Source organism: Lytechinus pictus, chromosome 5, assembly GCF_037042905.1.
Source record: "Lytechinus pictus isolate F3 Inbred chromosome 5, Lp3.0, whole genome shotgun sequence".
Classification (NCBI taxonomy): Eukaryota; Metazoa; Echinodermata; class Echinoidea; order Temnopleuroida; family Toxopneustidae; genus Lytechinus; species Lytechinus pictus.
This window is the reverse complement of record NC_087249.1, coordinates 32962190-32978040: the sequence shown is the minus strand read 5'-3', so window position 1 is coordinate 32978040 and position 15851 is coordinate 32962190.

The window sequence follows — 15851 nt, the reverse complement described above, 5'->3', positions numbered from 1 at the left end:
TATCACTGTTTATATCTGTCTTGTTTCTGGCCTGCCTGTATGTTACATTTCCCTTCTCCATTTCATACATTTATCGACATATATGCAATCATTCGTCCTCCAAACATATCTCTTGAGTTTTATGAGAAAAGGGAAGACCAAATCTTTATATGTAACACAAATTAAGAAGTGGTAATCAAAATTATTAAAGATCCAAGTTACTTATTACCATTAGAACGATGCACTAATTGTTTTTCAAAAGACCACGCATTATTTGAGAAAATAAGTTATAAATTGATAATTTGCATCCTAATAATTGGACAAAATGATATTTAAAAATGAAAGAAATAATATCACAAAAAATACTTTGTCTCAACCATGCATATCGGCCCTTCTGAGTGTCTTCCTATGCCCGCCCTCTTGAATATTATTTGTATATTGAACCTCGTCCTCTATAATTACTTTTTAGCTCTATTTTTACTATCACTTGTCCACATATGTCTTCTCCCTATCCTTGTATAAATTTCCCTATTTGTTCTTCATACAACCCCCTATTCCTTTATGTCTCTTTGCTTTATATCTGTTTGATCTTACAGTATTCCCTCTTTCAATGATCACACCCCAACAATTTTATTGCGTCTTGTGCTTATGGCATTATACTGGCCGATCATTAAGTAATCCTCCCTTAAGTAACTTTTTTTTATGGGAATATGTATTGTTTATTATGAACAAAACTGGCCATTCTGAGGACGTTTGCCTCATCAATTCTCTTTTTTTTATAAGGCTCTGAAAACAGTTTACTTTACCGCGAGCAATTCAATTTAAGCAAATAATATCTTCTGACCATGCCTCGCGGTAATATTATCATTTAATGAATTTTAAAGCATACATCAATATTGACAGTATATCATTTGGAGATACTCTCCTCCCATTTGTTTATATTTTGTCTCATTCATTTCTATCAATTGCAATTTCTTAGTTTCATTGTCTCACAAAGCTTATTTTTATTTTTTCCTGAATTATCTAACTTTCATTGTGGGTAATTATAATTCCTTTCATTCTCCACCATTATATTTCTTTCCAAATTTTGCCAAAATGTAAGAAAAGATGATGATATCAAAAGTGAAATTTTATTGTAAAATCAAATATCCACACTTTTCCTTCGTCAAGTTATTTTTTTTTTTGATCATTTTTTTCTTCCTTCTTTGAAATTTATTTTGAAGATTGATAATAACAGATTACAGCAGATTAGAATAGGGCGTAAAATAATTACAAATAAAAAATTGGTAAGCTTATTCATGAATGGGATGTATGTGTGAGCATATAAGAGGGGGACTGGACGAGAGACATAGGGAGGGGAAGTGAGTAGATGTAAGAGAGAGAGAGAGAGTGAGAGAGAGAAGGTTGGTCTTAATTATTCCCAAATTCTTTACCCATTAGTTGTAGAGAGAAGGGATAATAACCTTCAGATGGGTTTGACAGGATGGGCGTTCACTGTCCGGGCGAACGTGGGCATTACGAGCATTTAAGGAGTAGTGAGCAATGAGATTAAATTGTGGAGGTACAGTGGCTGAGTAGTCTAAGGCACCTGAGTAAATACATGAAAGTCAGGGGTTCGATCCAGACCATTATGCCCGCAATCAAGGTATTTATGTAATCAAACTTGCTCTTTTATCCTACATTGAAAATGCTAAATGCATTCTTTGTTGTGATATCACATCTTCGTATAAATATATATTCACATCTTCATTAGATATACAATCACATCTTCATTAGATATACATTCACATCTTTATTAGATATACATTCACATCTTCATCAGATAAACATTAGATATACATTCACATTTTTATTAGATATACATTCACATCTTCATTATATATACATTCACATCTTCATCAGATATACATTCACATCTTCATTAGATATACATTCACATCTTTATTAGATATTCATTCACACTTTCATCAGATATACATTCACATCTTCATTAGATATACATTCACATCTTTATTAGATATTCATTCACACTTTCATCAGATATACATTCACATCTTCATCAGATATACATTAGATATACATTCACATCTTCATCACATTTTCATTAGATATACATTCACATCTATCTTAGATATACATTCATATCTTCTTAGATATGCATTCACATCTTTATTAGATATTCATTCACACTTTCATCAGATATACATTCACATCTTCATCAGATATACATTAGATATACATTCACATCTTCATCACATTTTCATTAGATAAAAATTCACATCTATTTTAGATATACATTCACATCTTCACTAGACATACATTCACATCTTCAATGTGTACATTCATATCGTAATTAGATATACATTAGATATACATTCACAACTTCATCAGATATACATTCACGTCTTCATTAGACATACATTCACATCTTCATTAGATATACATTCCCATCTTCAATGTGTAAATTCATATCGTAATTAGATATACATTAGATATACATTCACATCTTCATCAGATATACATTCACATCTTCATTAGATATATACATTCACATCTTCATTAGATATGCACTCACATCGTCACTAGATATATATTCGCATCTTAATTAGATATGCATTCACATCCTCATAACATATACATTCACATCTTCATTACATATACATTCACATCTTCATTGTGTATACCAGAGACTCCAACACTCCCGCTTTCGGCGGGAGATCTCCCACCGAAAGCCGTTTTTTGGCAAAATCTCCCGTTCTCCCGCTTGAGATTTTATATCTCCCGCCCAGGCCCTGTGTCTCCCGCATAAGATGTATTTTCTCCCGCTTTAAATTATCTTTCTCCCGCTCAAACACCTTTTTAAAAACCGGAATTAAATTTTCTTATCCAAGTCGATATTCAAGTTAAGACTTAAATAGAGCGTCAACGCCTATGCGCGCGATCTCGCCCATTGGCGCGCTCCGCAGTACCCTCCTAAGTCGTACAGATGAGATGGGGGTGGGGCAAAGAAAGTCACGACCAAGAGAGTAGAGAGAAAAGGAAAGACAGTAGGGCATGTAGAGTGAGATATTATATTATTATTTTTTTAATATGATGTCGAAATCTATCACAAAATTTGATTTCTGAAATAAAACATCAAAAATTTCGCTCGCTCGCAATCTCGTTAATCAATTTTACGCGATATGCCATATCTAGCCTCTTCAAATGTTTTGGCTCATTACGCCACTTGTGCCATGATATTAAACAATTAGCCTGAGATAGCATGAGAGAGCATCTAGAAACCTAGAGCTTCCTGGGCCATTTTAGTGGGCCCATGCAGGACCCGGCCGCAAGGGACTTCGCGGTCGTGATGTGCACGAAACGCACATCAAGTTGAAGTCTCCAGTTTGCTAGGGGATCCAGGCGGGAGAATCTCCAGATCAGAAGGTGTTTGGGGTTGGAGTCTCTGGTATACATTCATATCGTCATAAGATAGACATGTGATGAACATTCACATCTTGTGTGGTATTTACCACACACAGAATGATCTCGTCTATTCGAAAGGACGTGCTCCCTATCTCTCACTGCAGTAATGTTATTTACGAGTTTAAGTGCCGATGTGAAGCTCGGTACATGGGGCGTACAACCCAACGTTTAGCAGGCTGCATTAGCCAATATGTGCCCGCCTATATCCGAAATTGTCGAATTAGCGCGCGTTCACAACCTCCGCGCGCATGCAGAAAACGTACCACCAGTACGGCGACAGACGGTGGTAGTAGTTTGGCTATTGCTAACCACTTGCTGAGCAACCAAGCATGCGTTTATGGCAAGCCGTTTTAACATTTAAGAATTCGATTTCTTGATATCAAGAAATGGTTTTGTGTAGTTAAGCAATGGTAATTCTTGATATCAAGAAATCGAATTCTTGATATCAAGAATTGAATTCTTGATTTCAAGAAATAGAATTTCTGATATTAAGAATTGTATTTCTTATTATCAAGAATTGTATTTCTTGATATCAGGAATTCGATTTCTTGATATCAAGAATTCATTTCTTGATATTATATCAAGAATACAAATGTGATTCGATTCGAACTCAAAACTTGTGCATGAATTCATCCCGTACCGAGCGGCCATCTAAATGTACATACGCAATTTTTGGGTCCGAAATCATGTTGCCAGCTTGCAGTTAATTTACTGTCTTTGTGATATTTCTTATAGAATATTTTAATATTATACTGTTTAAACATGAACCCTTGACTACTATTCTTAAAACGATTTTAACGGGATTTTTGTCCCATCAAAATTACTTGTTGTAAAATATATGAAAAGATGTTGTTAAAAACGTAAAACGGCTTCATATCAAGAGTTCATTTCATGATATGTTGCCAAATGACAATGCACACACCTGTATCAAAGATCACCCCGCGTCTTCGATATCTCAGCCACGTTTTTACTGTACAATTCATTTTAGAAAATTTTGGCTACGTCAAATGAAACAATATTGGCAGATTATAACATAACATTCTGAATGTATATGTTATGAGGATGTGAATGCATATCTAATTAAGATGTGAATGTACATCTGATGAAGATGTGAATGTATATCTGATGAAGATGTGAATGTATATCTGATGAAGATGTGAATGTATATCTAATGAAGATGTGAATTTCACATCTTCATTAGATATACATTCACATCTTCATTAGATATACATTCACATCTTCATTAGATGTCATCCCTTCTCTTTTATGTAAGAAAAATCTTTAGGAGGGTGCCATTTTGTAGGTGCCCAATTCACTCCCCACCCCCTCTCTCTCCCTCTCTTTCTCTCACGCACTCGTTAATACATGCACAAACGGACACGTGTACACACATTTGCCCCCTCTCTCTCCTGTTTCTAAATCTCTTCTCTGTCATTCTGTCTGCCTTTCTAACCTAGCTCACGATATTTTTTGCTATTCACCTCCCTCTCTTTTATTTTCTTTCTTTCCCTCTCTCTTCACTCTCTTTCATTCCTCCCATTTCCTCCCCCTCTCTCCTTTTATGTCATCTTCAGAATGTGATTTCTACTCTGTTGCCATTAAAGACTTCACTTTAAGGCATTGTAAATGGCACTTGTGATCACTTAAGCTATGTGCAGCGGTTGCTTGAAGTAAGCATAGTAAAACATTGCTTTACAGTGTTAAAAGAAATTTAAAGTCATATACATATGTATTAGTTCTAAATCACTATTTTCATGTCCAATTAAATTTCTTTCAAACATGATAATTTGACCTTTTTATATCGACCAAAAATGAGGATAAAAACTTTTTTATGGGGATATTCTAGATCTATCATTTGTATTTGTATCATTTTAAAGCAGAAAATTGAAGACATGGTTGACAAATGGAAATTCCCTTCATAATTATGTGACTGTAATTGCATAAATAAATCACAATTGGTCAGAATGGTTTGCACCCTCCTTTTACTTGCCTCAAGTTCCTCTAGTGTTCACTGCGTGGTAATCTTGTGGTCATCATCTTCTGTCTTAGTAAATATCATTACGTCATGTCATGCATCTGGGATTGGAACTGATACCCCTTGCGACTCTCTCTGACCAAAAAATAATCAATGGCTCCATGTAGAGAGCAATGGTTTGTCAGCATGACATGTAACGTTTGTCTTTAAGCTCTTATGAAAGTCTTTCACTACACGTCTAAGACCAATCGCAAGCTTTTATCTGAAAACATAAATACAGTTTTAGGCCTATAGTTAACTAAAGCCATCCTTTCAAGAGTAAAAAATAGGTATTCTGTTTAAATGGCGTTCAATGAAAATCGGCTCCAGGGTCAGGCTAAGCGCTTAAAACGCTCCCCTTTCAACATCCGGGGACTGTGGTTTATTTCTTTGTTCCTTTTAATATGTTTTTAATTTTATTCCCCATTTAATTTTTGCACCCAGGAAGGGCCGACCATAGCTAGTGTAGCCCTGCCCCTAGACGCAGCGCTGATATTGAATGTTAATGACCAAAATAATTAGTGATTGATCTTATTCGTCTAAAATACAGTTCACTCTGTTTTGTAAAAACGGCCTTCCACCGTGTGACCACTTCCAGTCTTGGGCTAAAATTACAGATAAAACACGAGCTAATTTGCATACAAACCGTATAGTATCCTTGTGGTCATTTTAAGAAAGCACTCTTTTGCCGCAGAGAAAATAAGTTTTATTCAGTAGACGAATTTGAAACACGAATTATATTTCAAACAGGTAAAGGAAAGGTTAAAGAAACAGACCCACACTTTCAATCTCAGAAGAATAAGAGTAGATATTTTATTATCCCTGCGTGATGGTCTTTTTGTACAGCTGCCTTAAAACTTTTAGAAACAACCTGTTAAGATTTCACTCAGAGATGCTTTTAGGAGGTCATCCAAAGAGTAGTATAACTTCGATTAATCTGTTTGCTGCAATAAGTCTTTCGTTGATCATTGTCTCATTCTGTAGAAATGATGATGACAATGACCTTGATAATAATAATGATAATAATAATAATATGGATGATTATAATGGTGATGATTATGGTGATTATAACGATGAAAATGATAGTGAAACTAACAATGTTAATGATAATGATAATAATATGATGATAATGATAATCATAATAATAATCAGATAACATGTAATGATAATAAGAACAGCAAGAGGCAAAATAATGATGATGTAAAATTCATGTGAGAACAAAATGGTTCCCTGTACCTTCACATCGCAGGCATTTCTTTCAGCTCATCTTGTCCCCTAATATAATAGCAATGGTTAAATTATAATAATTAATTACTATCGTTTTTACATTTCTACGCTATTTTACCGGGTGAGCGTTGGATAAGCGTTAAAAATTATATATTATGCAGCATATCAGTGACGTTACTGAAATGTTGAATTTGAGAAGAAAAATGCAGAGTAGTAGATTTTTAAAATACTTGCTGGATGAGTTGCCAGATATCATAGAAGTCACTGGTCTTCAATTGCTAACTCAATTATTCTCAAGCAAAGGATTGGGCCTTCATTATTTGAGGAATAGGAGGATGTTCTTTTACAAATATTCTCAGCAGCATTTAATCAATATTGTTTGACTTCATATTCAATAACTTTTGGACTTATAAATGTTTTGAAGTAAAGGTATATTGTAGAACAATGAATGGCAAGTATTGTTTTTACACTATTGAAACAAATTCAACAGAGAGGTATTAAAGTTGATAGAACATTGCAATTTCTGCAGAGATCAAAAATCAAATGCTAAGGCCAGCTACTGAGGTTTGGTGCCTTTTCATTCGTGAGTAAATTATATTTTTGAATCAACATGATATTCATGTCGTTCGGTTCCCTAAACGCAATAGAAATTTTAGCCGCTCTCAAATTATTTTCTCATTGTAAATAATATCATGAAACTTGTGCTTTGGCCTTATTTTGTTACTGATAGTTCATGCTGTTACCTACATTTCTATGTATAGTACATGTATTTCAGAATCACGACGTGTGGGTGCAGAATATTAATACACAGGCCAAATTTTTCGCTTTGATTTCTTCAAATTGACAAGGTTGAGGAAGTTTTTGATAAATAATGAATACGGGCATTTTAGAGAAAATTAACTTGATTAACAGTGTTGTCTCCTTGCAATGAATACAATCATATTTTATATACACAGATTTCAATTTGTGGATGTGTGAATGTGATTTCAAGGCAATGTTCTTATTTTCTATCTTATCATCCAGAGGACAGACGGGTAAACATCCTCTGCGAGGGGCTTGGTAATGAAGATAAGTGCATTAACGTAATGATTATTGCTTCGATTGTTTTTTTCTGGCCTTAAAACAACGGTGCCGGGTAAAAATGGCAGAGGTTAAAATGGCAAAGGTAAAAATGGCAGAGGTAAAAATTGCAGAGGTAATAGTGGCAGAAGTAAAAATGGCAGAGGTAAAAATGGCAGAGGTAATAATGGCTGAGGCAAAAATGACAGAGCTAAAGATCATGACATACTAGATCAGCAAGGAAAAGATAGAGGCTTTATAGTTAATATCAGTCATAATTATTGACCTTGAATGGACTCCTATCGACAAAATGAGTATTATGAACTGATGAGATATTATTTTGATTTTTTTTCATCATTTTAGGTCTATACTTTATCGTTGATATGATTAAACTCAAACATTTGCATGGCAAAATGATTTCAATTAGTGAGTTATGAAAGGATATATCTTGGTCAGTTCGTATAGTGGACTTCATCACATACATACCAAACGAATTGAAATGTAAACAGTATACACTAATGTGCGCTACCATAAACACATTGAAATAGACGAGTTCTGGATTTCTTTGAACCACTTGCAACTTGGATAACAGAAAAACAACAAAACGTTCTGTAATAAAAGTATTTTTTCATATTTCAACATCAAAATGGATCCGAATAGATATTGATATGATACGTATATACATGTAGTTAAATGTAAATGATATAATAATAGCAAATAGTGTTCATTTTTTCAGCGTAATACCTCATTGCAGCTAGTCCAAGTGGATATCAGGTTCCTTAACTAGTTTCTATGGTAACGGTTACCACATGAATTTCGACATGTGTCAGTGTAGCCAATCATGGATTTAGATTTATAGGTGTTTCTTAGGTACCATGCTATCGACCTGTTTTGAAGGGAAAATTCACCCTGACAAATGGTTTGCTGTGAAAATAGCAGAAAAAAATATATTGGTGAAGGTTTGCGGAAAACCCGTCAAAGAGTATGAAAGTTATTAGAAGTTTGAGATTTTGATCTGTGACGTCATATACTAGTAACTGCCCCGTATTTTATGCACTAAAATGTCTACTTTTCATTTCTTTTTTAATCAGTGGTTCATGATTGCTAATAAAAAAAATCTTTCAGGAGCGGATGGGACATTATTTGTATGTTACAGTTAAGGTACAATTAAAACCATTTTCATTTCTTTTAGAAAATGACATTTCATTTATATTTTTAATTACACCAAATATGGGAAAAACTGCTCGCAAATGACGTCCCCATTAACGTAAAGTTTTAGTAGCTTTTTAAATCTTTGATTCCCTAAATCCCTCACCAATATCATTTTAATAAACTCTATGTCAGTGTGAATTTCCCCTTTAATGAATTAAGTACAATAGTTATGAATCAAAGTGTTCTTCAAATTTGAATATTAGAAGAGCGATTTGACATGAGAAGGTCGTGCATGTAAGTCCAGGAAAAAATAAGAAATACCAACTCAAGTGTTATCATTTTTACCTCTGCCAGTATTACCTCTGCCATTATTACCGCTGCTATTTATTCCTCTGCCATTTTTACCTTTGCCATTTTTACCTCTGCCATTTTTACCTCTGCCATTTTTACCTCTGCCATTTTTACCCCTGCCATTTTTACCTTTACCATTTTTACCTCTGTCATTTTTACACCGAGCCAAAACAACAATGTGCCCCCAAAACGAAAATAGACAATGTCTCATTCCGCCATTTGGATAAAATTTTAAACCTATTTATTGGAAAGGTTTAAATTGAAATAAAAAAAAGAACAGAAAATTAAATTAACAAAAAGAAATATGCGAGACAGTTCAATATTGATTGTGGAGGAAAGTCATACCAAAGCAATAATTATTTTCCAATTATATAACTGGTTCAAAACAACATGGCAACAAGTTTGATATCAGATCGCTCCATGAAGTGAGTTATTCTAGCTGGACGAGATACAGCAATTGAGTTAGTAATGTCGTTTTTTAAAGCGAGAGAGGGATTATGTTTTGCATCAGCTTACATTGGATAAACTAGATTCATTTGATTGGTTCATCAGCAAGCTGTAATAGTTGTAATGAAATCCTCCAGATTTAGATGAGAAAAACAACATCCTCTGTGAAATTAATAAATGGATAGGAACCTGCCAGAACAATATTGAACAACCATGCGTAACTTCCTCGCCCAACTCCGTCAGCTGGTTTGATTATTTTAGAGGGAAACCCAAACCAATGGAAGAGCTTTAATAAAAAGGAGGGAAAATCATAAAAGCATATACGAAAGTTGAAGATTTTTTGATAGAAAATCGGACAAAAAGAAAGAGATTAACATGGTCTTAATGATCTATTTTTTTTTAAATCAGCAATGATAATTTTGTCTATAGTCCAATCCTTATTTTTCTTCTTTCAAAAAAATCATTTCATTTCCAAGGTTGGAATCTTTAAGAAAGCAAAGTCAGTTCTCTGAAATACTTTTCAAAACGAAATTGCATTCCAGTAAAAAAAAATACAAGTTCATATACTCCCGGAGTAGACTTGATAACCATGATAACATATTTTTTGGAGGGGTGATACAGGGCACTTTTGTAATTTTAGTTCTTGTGAAGGGGATTCCTAGTTCAAAACTTATACAGTGTGTATCAAAAAAAGTTTACACTTAGAAAAAATCCTGTAAAGTTATACATTTGTAATATTCTGAGGATTTTTCCACATTTCAACATTGGTACAGATCCATTTAAGCAAATGACGATATAACTGTCGAAAAATATTTCCGCTTAAGTGAGCACCACTTACTTTTGAAAAGTTAGTGAAAATTATTTGCGCAGAACTTTGAAATAGTTATGCGAATAAAAGTAGATCTTAATCATGAAAAACACGTTGAATTTAGCTTGTAAAATTGATCTGAAGATATCTTTTACCCTTTTTAACTTGTTCCCTTGTCCAAAACACTTCGAAGAGTGCATTGCGCCCCACCCCACTCCCCCACAAACCGAGGCCATCGTGACGATATTTTCTTTACACTGAGATGTGATTTACATGAAATGGCTTAGGCTTGATTTTCTTTTTGTTAATCATTGTCAAGCTTGGAAAAAGTGTGCAGAAACAAGTATTAAATGAAAAATAAAATGTAAACCCACTTTGAATGATAAAAACTTAGTGAAAAATGCTGGAGATGTCTGATATAAACTTTTGTTCACATTTAGTTATGTCCTCAGATCCAGCTGGCACAAAAAGAGTAAAGATTGTGCTTACTAAGTGTTGAAATTTCAATTTGGGTGGCAAAATTGTTACAAAATGCTTAAATGTATCCGTTTTATTTCAATTGACTAAAAGTGCAAGGGAAATGTATAAAAAATGTTTCACAGGGTAAGTTTGATTTCGCCCTTTCCCCTTGACACAGCATGAAAACGAGCATTTCTGCGCAAACAATTTCTGCGAGCTTTACAAAAATGGACAGTGGTCACTCAAGGGTAACATTCTGTCAAAAGTTTTACTTTCATTGGATAGGTGAGACCCAAACCCAAGATTATATGTGAAAAAATTACCCTCATATTGTATATTTTACAATTCCCAGGGCTTTTTCAAAGTGTAATTTTTTTTTTGATACGTACCGTATAAGTTTACATCTAGCTCAGCCTTTACAAACAAATTCTAATTCTTAGTTTATTTATTGCTCTAGAGCCACATGCAGACAAAGCGCTAGAGGAATTATTTTTTGTTGAGGGGCGGAGAGGGAGGGGTAATACCAATTTCCAATAAGATGAGCAAGGGAAACACTATCATATAAAATTAAAAGATATGATCTTATATTTACCACCGATAAAAGAACATTCTTGAGATTCTTAGATTTCTTTTAAAAAATGCGAAAAAAAAATTATTTCATGATGTTTGTTTTCTGTAAATGTTATCGAGAGGCAGACACGTCACTAAGAATAGACATTGCCTGAGATCATCTTTAATATACATAATACGAGTAAGTGCAGCGAGCGTGCGAGAAAAATATTTGAATTTTGTATATACTGTTAACTAAACTCCCATGCAGGACTATCGTTGTGATCATGATCTCTGAATACTTCATCCTTTGTTTCATCGGATTATTTGACATCTTTTTATTCGCCAAAGGTGTTTTAGACCTTCAATGTTTCCTGCTTTGAGCACATGATTACAAAATTTATAGGAGCAACACCCTCTCCTCCCCCCCCCCAAAAAAAAAAACTCACAGTACGCCATTCAAGTCCATTTCTGCGTTTGAAGTATTTCGGCGGGAGTTCCCTGATCGCAGGCCTGATTGGTTGGCCTAATTATACACTTACCTCTTTCTCAAGGCCTCCCTGAAGCTCAGTAGCATACTGACGATAGGGTAAGGGTGATGTAAATATTACCAAACAAGGCCCTCTTATTGATTTTGGTTATCATTACGGCTATTACAGCTGGGAATATGATAACTAAAGATGATCGTCTGATGGCCTAGTTTAAATCAAGCCACGTCCCTAAAAATTTTTTTTTTTTAATAGCCCTGATGTTAAGAGATATGGTCATGTTAAAACAGTGTGTATCTGAGACTGTTAAAATTGCCTCGGAGTATTGGGTATCGGAGAATACAAGTGTGGGAAACAGTATGAATATAAATTAAATTCCTGTTCAAATAAGTAGGATAGCTTGTATGTGGGTTGTCTGTGTATGAGTATATAAGCAGATGTTCATGTACCATACACTCTTCATGCTCTTAGATTAAAAAAGTGCTAAATAGATCCTTTCTTTGTCCGGTATTTGCAACCTATTCTATTCTTGAAGAAGCAGAAAATGGTTCTAAACAGCCATTTAGAATCGTTTGTTGTTCTACAAAGAAAATTTTAAGCTTCTTTTACAACTTACGTTGTTCTTGATGGTGTGAAGAACCCTGTCATTTTTGTACAGTGTACTTCACACCAACAGGAACAACCTACGTGACACAAGTTGTATAAAGAACCTTTAAGGATTAATTGTAGAAACCAAAACCTCTTCTAAAAGACTGTTAATAACATTTTCGACTTCTTTGAATAAACTTAAATGGTTCCGAATACGGGACAAAGAAAGTATATAATAATGAAGAACATAAACTTAGTCTCAGTTGTCTTTTTATTGTAATAATTATCTAAAATTGATGAAACATCAGATTGAGTCACTTTGCCCATGTGTGGAGATAGAATGCTCTATGTTATATTCATAAATAACGATTTCGAAGAGCGCATCGAAGAAAGTAACAATAAATCATAAATTTCCTCGAAAACACAATATTTATGAGTAAAAGATTTTTTATTTAGACATTTTATAATAAAAATGATAATGATAATGAAGCTGATAAGGTACACGCATTTATTATGCTCAAGGCGATCTCCTGGTTCAGGGTTGGATTTACCACACAAGCAATAACGATAGTTTGAAGTTTTGATTTGAGGTATTTCATTTTTAATCTTTAAAGCACAAAATAACTTTGCCGATAGAATTATTGAAAAATGTGCAATATGCCACTTTCAAGCTGAATGCATCAGAGTAAATTGATTTTATTGGCTTACATGTCCTCAACCAACATACACTCTACATCCCGTTAAAACACAAGCAATCGAAAGTCCTTATATTGCCCGAATAGGTACATGTTGTGATGATTATGATTGACACGCATGAAGATGATGGTCATCACTTCACCATCTACCTGTAAACGAGAAGGTGAGAATGGTCATTTCATAGTGCAAAAGAATTAGAACACCGATAAGTGCAGTCAACCTACAATTCGAAAATCGTTAGACAGTCACGGCAGCAAACCGTGCTATGCAATATACATGTGGTTCAAAGTTGCTGTCCTGAAAATAAGGTATATACGAGATTTTTATGTTTCATAGAACAGTATCATTTATTAATTTCACATTCTGGTCTGAAGTTTCATATTTTTTTAATTAGTTATAGTATTTGATTTATCTCAAACCTTCTTGTGTAAGTTTGAAGGGGGCTTTAACGCTTGAGTGGAAACGCTTCTACATATTTTTTTTTTAACAGAAGTCCAGCATATTACATTATCTGTACACAAGTTACCGCAAAGCAAATAATATCATGAAACAAGAAAAGCAAAACGTATATCCGCCCTTCATGCACTTGATTTTGTTGGTCAATTTTTGACCACCTTTAAGCCAACATCAAATACAAGTCATGTACAATATTCCCCCCTGAAAAAAAATAGTAATAAATAAAAATAAATAATAATATTGGGTAGACTATCTTTACCCAACGTCATTTTGATTAGTATTGACCTTTTTTTTCAACAATCGTGCCAATGTTAGATCGAAGCATATATGGCCTCCTATGAGACAGAAAGACAGATTCAGAGAGGAAGGAAAGATAATGAATTACTGAATATTATAAGAAATGGTGTCAATTTATAAAATGCCACACCCCGGTATCTTAGATATTGAAAACGAACTGACCTCAGCGATTTGGGGTATTTACCCGAGAGCACTGGGGTTGTTAAAGCGGGTCAATCAATGTCTGCTTCTCCCTCCCCCTTTTTCTCTTCACTTACAAATAACCACACACACGCACATACGGTCTCACTCTCACCCACTCATCCCCTCCAACACACACGATATTAACCCACACAAACTCTCAAGCCAAGGTTGTTTTAGTTTGGTTTGGGATTCCTCCGATTGCTCTATTATCATCAATAAGTATCTTTATGCGTATATAGAAATCTTTTTTAGTTTTTATATTTTTCGATACATATTTCTTTTTTTACATACCCGTTCCGTATTTTTCTTTATTAATGACGATAATGAAGATTACTGCATCATGTGATCGAGTCTAGTGTATCGAGTCCAGCACCGCCACCTCCACCTTCCACCCTACCCCCCCCCCCCCCCATTGCCCATCCCGTGTTCTCCTTGGTCACTCTTTTTGGATTTGTTTGTATCTGCTTGACCTGCTATAGTAAGTGGTCGAATTACAGTTTGGTCCAACTATCACGTGGCCTTATACTCACCTGATCTATAATTGCTCTGTCTAATGCCCAAGATGTCTAATTTCCACGTTTGTCTTTAATTACTATTTTGCACTTGAAAATGAATGAAAATGTTATTCATAAACAGCTCATTTAATCATGTACACTAAGTTGTGTTAGACCAAGTGGATATTAGACGAAATGGGTATAGCCTAATTGGAAATTAGACAGAATAATAAATACTGGTAAATGGCAGTTAGACCAAATGGCTGGTAGACGAACTGGTTGTAGACGAAATATGATTCGACCACGTGAGAGAACACATGCACAGTAGACAAGGAGGTTATGTATAAAGTCTTTTTTTTTTTAAAGACACTTTAAAATTAGTATCGCTGAATATCAGCCTTATAAAATGAAAATTTTTAGATCAGAGTTGAAATGAGAGAAAGAGAAGGGGAGGAAAGGGGGAGATGGACGTGGGTTCCTTGAAAGAACAAGAACGTTTCGAATATTAAGAACTGCTTTAAAATTGGCTTACCGCATTCCTCTAATTCCAGGGCAGTTTCAATTATTCCGAACGAAATGCGGATGATGAGAACAGAATGGAGATTATGAGAGTTAAAGAGATGGAAATTGGAGATTAAGGAATCCTAAAGATTAAAAACCAATGGTTGATGAGGATCACGTGGATTAGTCCGGAGATGAATAGAAAATTAAGATCGTAATCACCGTACAATAATGAAAAAGCTTAACTGAAAAAATTACAAACTTCAGGAAAAGAACAATAAATGTAACATTACAAAATAAATGCAAATAGCGTTTTTAAAAAGGGTGGATCAGTGAAGTCCTACGTATAATAGTGCATATAGGGACAGGTTAAAAGTTAATAAGAAATGGAAAACCCCTGGGAATTTCGTCTTCTTTCGTAATCAGGGAACTCTCAAACTCTATATAACTCTTACAAGGGATACACTTAATCAGAAGAGTCTAAGAGGCTTTATCTAAGGTAGGGTTTCTTTAATTGAAATAACTTACTTCGCGGTGGTGGAGTAGTTTTGATTATAGAAAAAGGTATATTGATCAGATTACTTTATAAAGATTTTTGGCTGCCATGGCTTTATGGAAATTTCTTTCTGTGTTAAAGG